The sequence below is a fragment of the Chiroxiphia lanceolata genome, chromosome 12, assembly GCF_009829145.1.
Source record: "Chiroxiphia lanceolata isolate bChiLan1 chromosome 12, bChiLan1.pri, whole genome shotgun sequence".
In the NCBI taxonomy this organism is placed as follows: Eukaryota; Metazoa; Chordata; class Aves; order Passeriformes; family Pipridae; genus Chiroxiphia; species Chiroxiphia lanceolata.
In genome coordinates this window covers 3717493-3729980 of record NC_045648.1, presented here as the reverse complement: position 1 = coordinate 3729980, position 12488 = coordinate 3717493, and the positions used below count along the sequence as shown (strand labels likewise).

Below are 12488 nucleotides of genomic sequence, written 5' to 3'. Positions count from 1 at the left end.
GCTGCCAGGTTTGGGAGGTGATAATTGGGGTTTGTGACAGCTCTGCAGAGGTGAGGATGGTTCTTGAGGAGGGATTTTTGTCTTTGCTCCTTGCAGCAGTTTGTGACTCCTCGGGCCGGGGGTGGGGAGGGAGCTCTGGCAGAAACCTGGGAGTGCAGAGATGGCCCAGATTCCATGAGGGCTCCAGGCAGAGTCTGGGAGAGCACTTGGGCCATGTGATGTTTGACCGGATGGAGCACCTCAGTCACGGGCTGCTGTGTGACCCCGTGTGAGTACACATCCTGTGTGTCTCCTGCTTGGTGCAAGAGAATAAAAGTCTGCTGTAGCAGACATGATTTTGTGCCTCCAACGTGATGCAGAAGTTCTGATGTCAAAATGAAACCTGGTCAATATATCAGGACTGCACTGTTGACTTTCTGTGGTTTGTACTTAACCTTTGAATGACTGAAATGACAAGTGTTAGAATAATTGTCTTTTGAAAAAATGTGGTGATCTGTGTCTTTCTGTCAGTGTATTATTTGATAAATGCTGGTGTGCTCTGAAGGGTAATTAAGGAATGACTCGGAATAATGATCCAGTGTAAAGAATCATCTCAAAATTCAAGTATATCTGTTCTCTTGATGTGCTTGTGGCATATCTGTGTGGTGGATAACTTGGTTACCTGTTGGTAGCTCTGGTTTCCAGGTGTCCCCAGCCAGTGGAAAGGAAGGACCAGGGGTTTATGAACCACCTCATGAAGTTATTTAAGAGGAACAGTGTCAGGATGAGCTTATGGGATGCAGCAAAGGTGCAACAGCAATCTAAGGAGGTGTATGAGAACTTTAATGTAGCCCCTGTGCCTATGGTTGCACCAGAGCAGCAGCAGTCTGAGATTTTGATGTGGGCTCTCTGCCAAAATATTTACCCAAGCTCTGTGTGATTTCCTTGCCTCCAACCTTGTGCTGAAGCTGATTGTGATTTCACCCCTGCTGGGAAGTGTGTGAGGTGGGCTTTGCTCTATGCTGAGGCAAAGAAAAGGGTTAATATGTGTTCTTCCACCAGAATACAGATAATTTTCTCATCTCTCTTGACCTCTGTGATCAAGTCTCTTCCCTTTTTATCTTTATTCTCCAGGTCACCAATCTGAAGCCATGAAACACATGATCTGAAACATCCCCCTGTGTTAGTCCAGAGGCAGCTTTTAGGAGAGTTTTCCTTCCTTCCCCCATTAGGCTGGGATTCTCTGGAGTGTGCCCTCTCTTGTAGTGTGACATAGGAAGATAAAATATTTTTAGTATGTGCTCCATTAATTTCGCCAACTCAGATTTGTTTGTGCTTTTCCTATGCCAGTGTGTGTATTTCTAGATATGTCAATATATGTGGAGACAACGTGTGGGGTTTTTTAATGTGTCACTGTCTTTTATGGAGAACATCTGCTGTGGGACTGTTAGAACAATAGGCAATGATGCTTATTTAAAATGTGTTCTAGGAGTTACCCTGTAGCCAGGCTGTTTAATAAACCAGTAGAAGATATCAAACATAGTCGAATATCCTCCCCAGTTAATAACACTGCTTGGAATTTCATCATCTTGCATGTCACATATTACAGACCACAATTCTGTGACCTTTTCCTTCAGTTTTCATAGCAAGAGACCGCAGCAGAGCCGTTCGCTTCGGAGTTTTGGATCTTAAAAATGCATGATGTAGAGAACACAAATGCAAGGCTTGCATGTGTGTGTTAAAATAGTAAATGGGTTAAAGTGGCACAGGCATACTTAGGACTGTGTTGGCATAGTTCTCCCTTCAGATGGTAGTTTGGAATGTGAAGCCTCTTCCTCTCTCTGCTGTAGCAGAGCTGAACTCTAATGTCACTTATAGGAGAAATTTAATACAAGCAGCTTGTGCAGAACTGACCTGCTGCCATGGCAGCGTGGAATATATTTAGCATGCATGTGTCTGGTAACCACGAGTGAATAAAACAGTGAAACTCTCCAAAGTTAACATTTCTCTGAACGTTTTCAGAGTTCTGTTGGTCAAATCAAATGTTATCAAACTGTTTGAAGAGACTCAGTTTGTAACTGAGATGTAACCCACTGAAAATTTGGAATGCTGCAGCATTGTCTCCACAGATCAGTATGAGAGACACAATTCAAAAGGAATTGGATTTTTTTTAATCCACCATAATTTTTTTAGTGTTTTATTTGTTTGGTTGTGTTTTGCTTTTTTTTTTTTTTTTTTGCTGTTCTGGTTCAGTTTTCTGCTGCCACGATGACTAAAGATTAAAGTTTAAATGAAATCTGGAAATAGCAATCTGATGCTCAGGTACTTCATCTGTAAGAAAAGCCACAAATGTGAGTTTTTGGCAGTGCTGTTATGTTGTCAGAATTTCTTGGTATCATCTGTGCTTAAAAGCTAAAATGTCAGTTCCATGCCTTCTGCAGATTTAATGGGACACCATTTGGGAGCTGATAAGCAGGGAAAAGTGCCACACATAAGTCTTCTCCCAAGACAACATTAAAAAGTGGATAATCTCTTTAATGGAATATAATCTCGCTTATGCAAAATCTTAATAAAGTTTAATATTTTCTCCACAGAAAGTGTGATGTTGGTTTACACTGTGTAAGGGGTTTTTTTGATATCTTGTGCTGAACAGGAATGTGATGACTTGCTCATCTCCTGTTGGTTGCAGGATCCCATTTTCCATGGTGGTTCTTGCACAGCTGTGGGTCCAGACGAGGAAAAACGTCCTGGCTTGGACCTGAGCACCAGATGCAGCTTTAATGCTGAATATGGTATTTCTAACAGCCCAGTGCTGGGGGATTTACTTAGACTAAGACTGCATTCCATAAGCTTGAAGATTCCAGTGGGTTCTGGATGCTTTGGCAGTTCCCTTCTTTCCCAGATTGGGTGGTCACAGGTTGTTCCAGTGAGTCTTGGCTGAAAGAGAGGAACTGAGGGTCCCACCTTCCCCCAGCTGTCATGGGAACTTGTGCATCTTCCAGCTGGGAGCTTTTCCCACCTCTTCCTGTTGGGAAGTCTGTGTAGGCTCTTCCTTCTGGATAATGGGTTGATGGATTTTGATGGTATTTTTCTGGATGCACTATCACTTCCTTCAAACATGGAAGATACTTCCCATCGAGTTCTGTAGTTTTGGGAGATGCTGCACTTGCAGAAAAATTGCAAGACAGCCCAGTGAATTTTCTCTGGAGTACTTGAAGGACACACATAGTAAGGCAGCATTAAAATAACATTAAACATAAGAGAAGTGAATTTTAGTCATAAAGCATGACAGTGTGGTGTGCTCAGAGCTCTGTACCTCAGCATAGCTGCCTTTTCCTGGACCTGCACAGGGCAGTTGTGTTGGGAGCTGTGGTTGGTCATTTTGAGTGTTTCAAAATATCAATAATCCTCTTGCCCAAGCTCCTGAATTAGTAACACAGGAAAACAACAAGTTCCATTTAGAATTCCCATTTTGTTTTTCCATAGCAGGCCTGGATCTGAGACACTGCAGAACCACCAGTGGAAACTCAGAGCTCTAGGAAAAGCTGCAACCTGTTTGTAGTGGGTTTGTCAGTGCTGTTGGCAACTATTTATTAATTCCAGCTTCAAGATTTACCTTTCATTTCCTTATGGCTCTTCTAAGGAAATTTTTGTTGCAAGAACCGAGTCTTGTGCTTAATTGATTTCCCTTTCAGAAGGCCAAAGAATCTCATGTGCATCCTTGAAAGACCTTCCCTTAAGGTGAAATCCTCAAAAGTGAATGAGAACCAGTTTCTTTTTAATGTCTGTTTTAATCTACTAAATTTAAAAAGCCAGGTCTGTGTCTTTGTTCTACACTGTGTGGCATCAAATTGGATAAAATGTCACAGATAAAACTCCCTACAGATAAACTTATTGTTAACTCTTCTTGCTGCTGTCCTGTCACACTCTTAACTCTGCTTTTGGGGACTTGCTCTTCCCTTTAATGCTCTTCTTCCAGCTGTGTGGGGTGAGCACTTCACTGAAGGAACTCAATCAAAAAAGAACGAACAGTGAGACCTGAGAGCATCACACCTCCATATGGGAAGATTTTAGGGAATATTGCCATCCTGTTCAGGAATATTTTGGCTTCAGTTCCATGTCCTGAAAGAATTAGGCAAGGGCACCCAGTTGACTGCAATGAGATTTTGAATCAGGATTTGCTGGATGGACTAAACCTTCCTTTCCAGGGCCCTGGCAGCATTTGGGTGTGAGAGCAGAAATCTTGGTTTGCTGTGTTTAAACCAAAGCTTGGTGATGCTTTAAATGTTGTTGTTCCTGTGCATAGACCCGGCTGGTGCATCTCTGACTGAACTCTGCAGTTGTGGTGGCCCTAACATTTTGTGTAGTGCTGTTTGCGATGCCGAATATTAAGGGGGTTGTGTTTGTTTAAGCAAGTGCTGCATTCAAAGGGGAGCGGCTGCCACCCCTGAAGGATTCTGAGGTTGTTAATCAGATATTACCATCAAAATGAAGCCCATTCAGTGGCAGACAAAGAGGAAGGAAATCCACCCGAAGCTCGAAGGAAGAATCCCCACAAGTGTGGGGTTGATGTAACCTGCTCGAAGTACAGGGTGAGCTTGTTTTGATCCCGATCTTCCTTTGAAAGCAGGAGTGTTTACAGTGCCCAGCGTGTCCCCACCCCGCCCCCGGCGGAGCTGAGTGCCCGAGAAAATGATGACACTGGATGTTGGGGAATTCTTACCAATCTAAACATAGCCCGTAATCATAGGTGTGTCCGTGCGGGGTGACAATGTGCGAGCTCCGGAGGAAACCACGAGCTGGAGTTTTGACGGCGAGCTCCAACTCAGTGCTCAGTATTCCCGGTTACACTAAGAAGTCTTTGTTTCAAATCTCAGTTTAAAAATCTGTTGGCTTGGCAGCAGGATGGAGTCTGCTAAAAAACTAACTAGTTCATCTGGATGCAGAGGGAATTGCTGGAAAGTTCCGTTTCTCCCAGTGGGAAGACAGAACTTTGTAGTCTTAATATTTTGTTTTCAGTTTTCCTGAAACACGTCTGAATGCATTTCCTTACAGCTTCTGGATCCTGCCTCAGAGCAGAGGAGATTAGAACTGAGAGAAGTAGAATTCAAATCATCAATCGAGTTTCTTAATTAAAATCCAGTTCACTAATTCTTGCTTCCATTTCTCCTGTGCTGCCAGGAGTATCTCACATTTTGGCATCCAGCTGTTGCAGTGTTTGCTCTGACTGCTTAGTTTTTATTAAGCAACGTGTGGCCTCATGTGCAAGACTTGCAGAGCATCCTGTGAGAGCCTGGCAGGATGGAACTGGATGCTGAAAGCCTCTTGCAGCGTGATTTGTGGAGCTAATTTACACCTGTGTTGCAATGCAGTTTAATAGATAATTCAGATTTTCAGGGTGGCCTAGAAAAGCAGGAGTGTTCAAAGGCGTGTTTGAGGGGAAAACACACTTTCACTGCAGGCAAAAGCAGCAATATTAGAGATGAACAGACCTGGTTCTGCTACCCCTTGCAGGCCGTGCCTGTGCTGATGAGGTGAAATCGGAGCTGGAGCTCTGGGATGTGCTGTTTGCCAGCTCCCTGTCAATATTTATTGCTTCAGCTGCTGCAGGGCCTCCAGTCAGCAGGGAAAGGCTTTCATGTCCTGAAGGCTCAGAGTGCCCAACAATGAAGGTCTCTAAGAGGAGTTAGGATTTCTTGCAGGTGCAGGAACGCTTCTCAGCAGGTTCCTGAGGGCTGTGTATGAACTGTGTGCCAGTTTGGTTCATGTAACTCCATATGATCATGTTCATAGGTTATTTACCTAGAATGAATAAAATGAGGTCATGTAAAATAGTTGTTAGCATCTGATCCTGGTGTGCAGAAGCCACTTTCAGGATTGTATTTAATATCTAACGTATCAGTGGTGTTTTTCTTAGGGAAGTAGGTACATAGGGGTTTTTTTTCAGGAAGACAGGATGCTTTATTTATTGCCATACCAGAAAGGAATGGGAAAGGTTGCAGATTCTTGCTCGTGTTCTGAAGTGATACTGTTAGATAAAGAAAATAATTGCTATGTCTAAATAAGTCTATCACTTCACATGAGGGAGTTTAACACTGGTTTTAACCACTCACCTCCAAGCTGAAGGGTTGACTGAGGTGTCTGAACTTACACATTGCACACCTTCATCTCCCTGGGTTAGGGGCGGTATCCAGGTTTTATGGAGGGATGCAACTGCTCTGTCCAAAATATACCTTCAAGGAGTCATTCACAGCTGACTGCCGTGTGTTTGCTTTGCTCAGATGTGGTTCCTGGGGCTCTCAGCTGGGTTTTTGTCAGAGATGAGGCAGATGACAGCATGGGTGGAAGGGATCCAGCAGTGTGTGTGAAATAGGCACTGTTCTGTGTAATTTTCTGAGCAGGTTTCAATCACTGATGCAATAATTAAATGCTGAGATGTCCACTCTGACCGTGGAACAGTGCAGGAGATCATGCAGCCTTCTCTTCTGAGGCAGTTTCAGGGCTGCTTCTTTGTATTTCTGGCAGTTTCTTTGATAGTGAGGATAATTATTTCTCCTTTCTTTTTCTTTTTTTTTTTTTCCATTTTTAATGCATAATTGCAGGTCTGGATGGGCAACTGTATTTGTAGTGTCTGATTCCTGATGGATCCTGGTTATTGTCAGGTCTAGGCAGTCGTGGCATCAGATAGTCCTTGGCTGACTCAGTAGAGAAGATGAAGATGTTCCCTTGCACTTTCAAACAGCTCCAGTTTGCATCTAATGTTTCATGTCAAAGGTAAACCAATATACTTGTTTAAATGTAAGAGATTTTCAGGAGGGGAAGTCTACAATGATCTGAGCCTGTCTGGGCTTCTGCTTCAGATTCTTGGCTACTTAATGCAATTGAAACTAGGCCAGCTGCCCTTCAAATCCATTAAGATCCAACTTGTGCCATATCTTGCTTTTCTCAGTATTCCTTGCTCTCGTTGGGCTGCTCAGTGATGCAGTGCTTTATTTGTGCAGGAGTTTACCAGAGGGGCTTTGTGTGTTTGTGTGGGTCACTGACTGGTTCTTGCCTGGGACCTTGGTTCAAGTTTCTTTGGGCCTTCACTGCTCTCAGCTGCCTCTTCTCCCTCAGACCTTCTTGATGTCTCTGCTCATGTAACCTGTTTGTCAGGGTTTGTTGACAGGAAGAGAAATTGAGATGTTTTTGAAGGTTTGAGGATTCCTGTTTGTCGTACAATAATGGGAACAAATGGATGAGAATGCTCTCTTCTATTTATAGTCATGGAGTCTTTCACTCCAGAAGCTGTTAAATGAGATATTTTGATACATCTTGCTCTCCACCACTTGAATCACGTACTTTGCTGTGAAGCAGTGATGTTACTTAGGGTCAAACAACTTCATTTTCTATTTGCAGCAATCTGCAAGAAAGGTGAAACAATTAGATCTTATCATTTGCTCTGTCTTGCAGGTATGGCAAGTAATAGAGTTACTGTAGCAGCCTGAATTTCCACTTACCAACTAAACCATGTTAACTGTGTCTGCTCTTTTCTTGCCATTGCTAAGGCAAAAATAGTTTCAAAAGTTAACTTTTAGAATTAGGTGTCTATTCAGATTCCAGTTCTTACCTGAAGAAGTCAATGTGCTGTTGTCAGTGTAGTTTAGGTGACATTTTTGCAAGAGAACCCAAGTGGCTGGGTTAATGTTAATGACATGTGAATGCCCAGACTACCAGACATCACCTGCCAAAAAAGATGATTTATATGCAGAAGTAGAAAACATTCTGAATAATATTCTCTCTTCTTTTCTTAGTAAAAATTCAGTTCACCGCACTAAGTTTAAGTGTTGGGATATTTATATTAATGTGCTAAACTTCTGGTGTTAATGGCCTGCCCTGTACTCAGTTTGGACAGTCTTAGCTTGTGACTCATTTTAAGAGTATAGATGTCCAGATGGAGGGCAGTAACACTGTTGAGAGGAGGGTTATGAGGTACCTGGACCAATAAAATGTTTTGGATCATAAGGAGTTTCCCCTCAGTTTGCTTTTAAAAGTGGCAGCTGCCACTGGAGAGCTGGTGGGAGTCAGACACGAGCTGTGCTCAGCACCATCTTCCCCAGCCCGTTGGTGTTGCCTGAGCTCTGCCTGGGTAATACACCCAGCTTTTCAATATGTCACAGCTGAGATGTAGCTGAGTGGCTTAATCTCACTTGTACATCATTTTATTATTTGCTACTTGTCTACCTTGGATGCTGAAACCTTTGGATTATTTAGAAACTCTCTCCATGGATGTCTGGAGAGGAGCTGCCCTTGGCTCTGCTGTGGCTCCCCCATCAACAGTAATGGGAGTTTATTTTACTTAAATATAATAGGACTATTTGCTTCAAAGGATTCAGGGAAGGGAGTAACCCATTGAAATTTGGTTTTAACATCTTAACAAATGCAGTATAGTTTAAAAAAAAAATGATTTAGAAGTTTGAACTGGTGGTGTATCTGAGTTTAACAGCAGAGATTGAGCTCTGCACAGAGGCTGTGGCAGCCCCAGAGAGAGAGAAACTTGCCACTGATCTTGGTTAGAAACACGTGGGCGTCTTTCTGGTTTGCTGAGTGTCTTTGTGAGCCTTGCAGGCTGTTTGAAGCATTATGTTGTCGTGTCTGTCTGGTTTATAATTGTTGCACTTCAACAATATGACTGCGTGCTGTCATTTAATCAGACGTGGAATAAATTATCAAGAAAGCTTTCTGGATAATCGTTCAGTGATTTAAAGCTTCTTATAGATTCTTTGATGTGTGATATCTTTTTTGTTTTTCTCAATTTTCTTGTCCTGCTCCTTTTAAAAGGGGGGTGGTGGTGCCTGTATTCCATGGAATCCTCTGGAATACTGCAGATGTGTATTTGGTAAGGAGGAGAAATGGTGTGGAGAGAATCTGTCACAGCAGGTAAAGAAAACCCAAACAGAAAAACCACAAATGGGAGTTGGGCAAGAATGTTGGAGCCTGCGGGTTGTGCAGGGCAGGAGGAAAGCTGATCTGGAGGATCAGGAAGAAGCAGATAAGTGAGGGTGAGCAAAACCTTGGGAAGAGGTTTCCCAAGTGTGCAAGAGGAGCACATGATGCTCTGCGTCACGGAGCCACTGCTGAGGCCAGACTTGGAAACCAAACCCCTTCATGTGAGGGCTCAACGTGCACGAGGAAGAATCTTGTTTATAATCCTTCCATTTTCCATTCTCTCATCTCCTCACACTTGTCCCCTGCTGAGAACTTCCCTAAAATCTGGCTTTGTTGGGTTGGAAGCCTCACTTGAGGACGCTCTGTAGGACGAGGTATAAGCCCAGAAAGCTGCGGCTGCCTTTGTGTCCCATCCCGTTCCTGAGCTCAGCTGTAGATGTTTGCTCAGGAACATGTGCTGAGGTTGCTGTCCTGCATTACCTCAGCAGTTTGTACTTTGGAGGCAGTGGACTCTTTGTAAAAAAGTAAGGAATAATTTCTGTAAGTTTAGTCACTCTAAGTGTTCAGAACTTCATGGAATTTTAGAACTCCTGCTCCACATCAAAAAAATCAGTTTGCTGAAGTACCAAGCTTTCTACATTAGGTGAACTCTGTGTTAAATAAGATTCCCTCATAATTTATGTTCTGTGGGGTTTTTTTCCCATTAGGAGAAACTGAAAAACAGAGGCTAAAAAACCCCATTCCTTTTCTATACATCTTTCCTAAGGAGAAATCTGCTGGGGCTTCTACTCTGGCCTTGGGAAACTCTGCTAGTCCCACACCAGTCAGTTCTAATACCCTGAGAACAGACACTGTTTTACCAGACTGGAGAGTTGCTTGGTTGGCATTTGCTACAAGGAAACTGAAGTGCAGCCTGCAAAATTTGAATGCAATTTTAAAGAGAGTATTTGAAGGATAGGGGTAATAAATCTCCTAATGTTGCCCCGCAGCATGTACTGTGTTATGAATATTTTTTTCTGCTTGTCTTGATTTTTATAAACCGAAGTCTTATGTCAGGATGGTGTTTGATTTATCTCCGTTGGCATCTCGTTTAATTTTGGACCATGTGTAGAAGTTGTACACTGTATTTGTGTTTTCCTGATGTTGCTTTCAGGTTTTTGGGGTTTTTTGCAAGATAATGTAGCTGTGATATGGGGTTATGGTAAATCAGAGCTGATATAGAAAGGGATAGATATTTTTGTCTAGTTTTGGTTTATGAATGTTCAATTCTTTGTATTTAGGTTATTTGTTGAAGTTCTAAATGACTGTAAAATAAGTATCCACCCAAAAAAGCACACAGGAAAAACTTCAGGACTCCTCAGAGAAGATAATCTACTGAAATCATGTTCTCAGAGACAAAAAGAAGGACAGTGCTCCTTATGGATGAGGATGTCCATATAGAAATGGAACCTGGATTAAGGCCTAATCCTGAATTAAGGTCTGGATCCTGAATTCAGGAACCTGAATTAAGTTTACTTTGACATTTTGCTGCTGATGTTTAAAGTGCTGCTCCCACTGTATTAAAAAAAAAAAAATATCAGAGCAAAACTTTAAATTTAATTATCTATAAAATGATGAAAACGATGAGTCACCACCACACATACAAAAAAAACCCCACGTGAAGCAGCTTGTCTCGAATTTCAGAGAAATCTGAGCAGATGAAGTCAGGACTTCGGAACTGAGCTGTGAAAACGTGTCTGTCCTGTCCCTGCAGAGTGAGCGGGGCTGGGGACAGCGAGTGCTCCGTGAGCTCTGCTGATCCCCAGCGAGATAAACGGCGATGTGGGAGAGGGGTTGGGGGATTGTGAGAACCCGGAGATAACGAGCTGCGCCCCTGCCAAACGCTGTTGCTATGCAAAATAAGATTATCTGTATTCTCTGATCTGGTGATAGACTCACGTGGAGGTGGGAGAAGTCCCGAGCCGAGGCAGCTGTAATTAAAGCTGCAGTGTCACTGTGGCAACTGATGAAATAGGAAGACTCGTGGAAGTAGATTTCCCAATGATAGTTTTCCTTAAAGCCGTGACTTAACGGTATGAAACACGTTTTAGGTGTTATCTGCAGATGCATCAGTGAGCCTGAAGATTAATGAAGTGTTAAGATGTTGCAAAACCAGAAGAAAGTTCCATTCTGGTTGGTAAACGCACGAATAGGAAACTGCACAGTCCTACACAGTAAATGCATTTTATTTATTCTCTTACTCTAAGATGAAGAAAAACATGAAGATGAGCCTTTGAATTGATGACACTGTGAGGTGCTTGTTGAGTTCATCACCAGAGCATGTGAAGGTGTCCTCACTCTCGGAGTCGTTGGAGTGGCTTTAAAGAAAGCAAATTAATTTCCCTGCTGAGAACAGCAGCGAGGTTTTGGTGATCCCCACCCCACGGTTAACAGAAGAAATGAATTTGGCAGGGTTTTGTCTCCCGTGACAAAGGAGAGCTCTCCTGTGGTAGCTCGTTGCTGTGGGTGAAATGATGGATAATTTAAAGCCATCTCCGGTGGACATGTTCTTATCAGCATTTTGGGAGGCACAGCCGGTGGCTCCCTTTGTTTGGGCAGAAAGGAGTTGGGACAGCACAACAAGTGGCTCTGTGCCATTTTTTTGGCCATCTGGGAGCTGAGTTCCTCTGACATTACAGGTTCCTGATAACGTCCAGAAAAAATGCTTTTTGATCTCAAAAATACATTTAATGTATTTTATGTGTACATTTTGCTTCAGGAAAGAACCCTTCCTTCTGTGGCTGGTGCTGCACAGATGGCTCCGGGTAAAAACCCGGGTTTCAATTCCTTCAGTGGCACTTTGAGCTCCTCATGGTGAAGGTTCTGAAACACATTATGAGTTCTAAACAAATTAAATACCTCCAAATGCTCTTCTGCTTTGTTAGGGAGCAGTGGTATCTAAATTGAATTTTAAATTTCTGTATCTGATTTTTAATAGCACTAATTTTCCAAGAGCTGTAAATGGAGAAAAAAAAAAAAAGGGTTTATCTGGTTAAAAGCTGTGATCAGACTGACAGAGTTGTAAAGGCTGTGGTTCATTCACTAGGAAATGAGGCTTTTTGGCCACAGCTTTTAAATGCTGGGGTTTGTTTTGTTAACAGTGTCCCAAATCATCTTTGTTTGTGGCTATTTTTGTATCCCATGGAAAAGTCACTTCTTTCAACAAATTACATGACAAATTAGGAACAAGTTTCTTGAGAAACTCTCTGGAGCATGTTTTCCAGACAGCTATTCAGTCATGCAGTTATTTTCTTAATCTGTTTGTAGAAGTCTGGCAACAGAATTCTTGTGATTACTTAATAATTTACATTCTGCTCGTATCTAAAATTGGATTTTAATCCAGTATTGAAAGTTTAGTTCTCTTTCTGTGGTTTTTCTCCACTGTTGGCTCAGCAGTTCCCAGATCTTACTTTCTAACGCATTTTTGAGAATGCAAAGATAAATTACTGTAGAAAATACCAGAACCACATTTATGCATGGGAATACTAAAATAGAATTTAATGTCACTTGAAAATATGGAGTCAAGATGTATGATTTTTTAC

General features: G+C 42.4%; 1 protein-coding gene across 5 annotated transcripts in view; it reads left to right on the top strand.

The window, feature by feature from the left end:
* The window catches only part of MEF2A (myocyte enhancer factor 2A), an 80019-nt gene that overhangs the window by 15337 nt on the left and 52194 nt on the right, over nt 1–12488 (top strand). Inside the window, exon 2 of one of the 5 annotated variants that reach the window (XM_032699668.1) lies at nt 6582–6753. The exons of the other annotated variants lie outside the window; for them this stretch is intronic. The gene's annotated coding sequence lies outside the window, so the exon portion shown is untranslated. The remainder of the gene's footprint in view (nt 1–6581; nt 6754–12488) is intronic. 5 annotated transcript variants of the gene reach the window in all.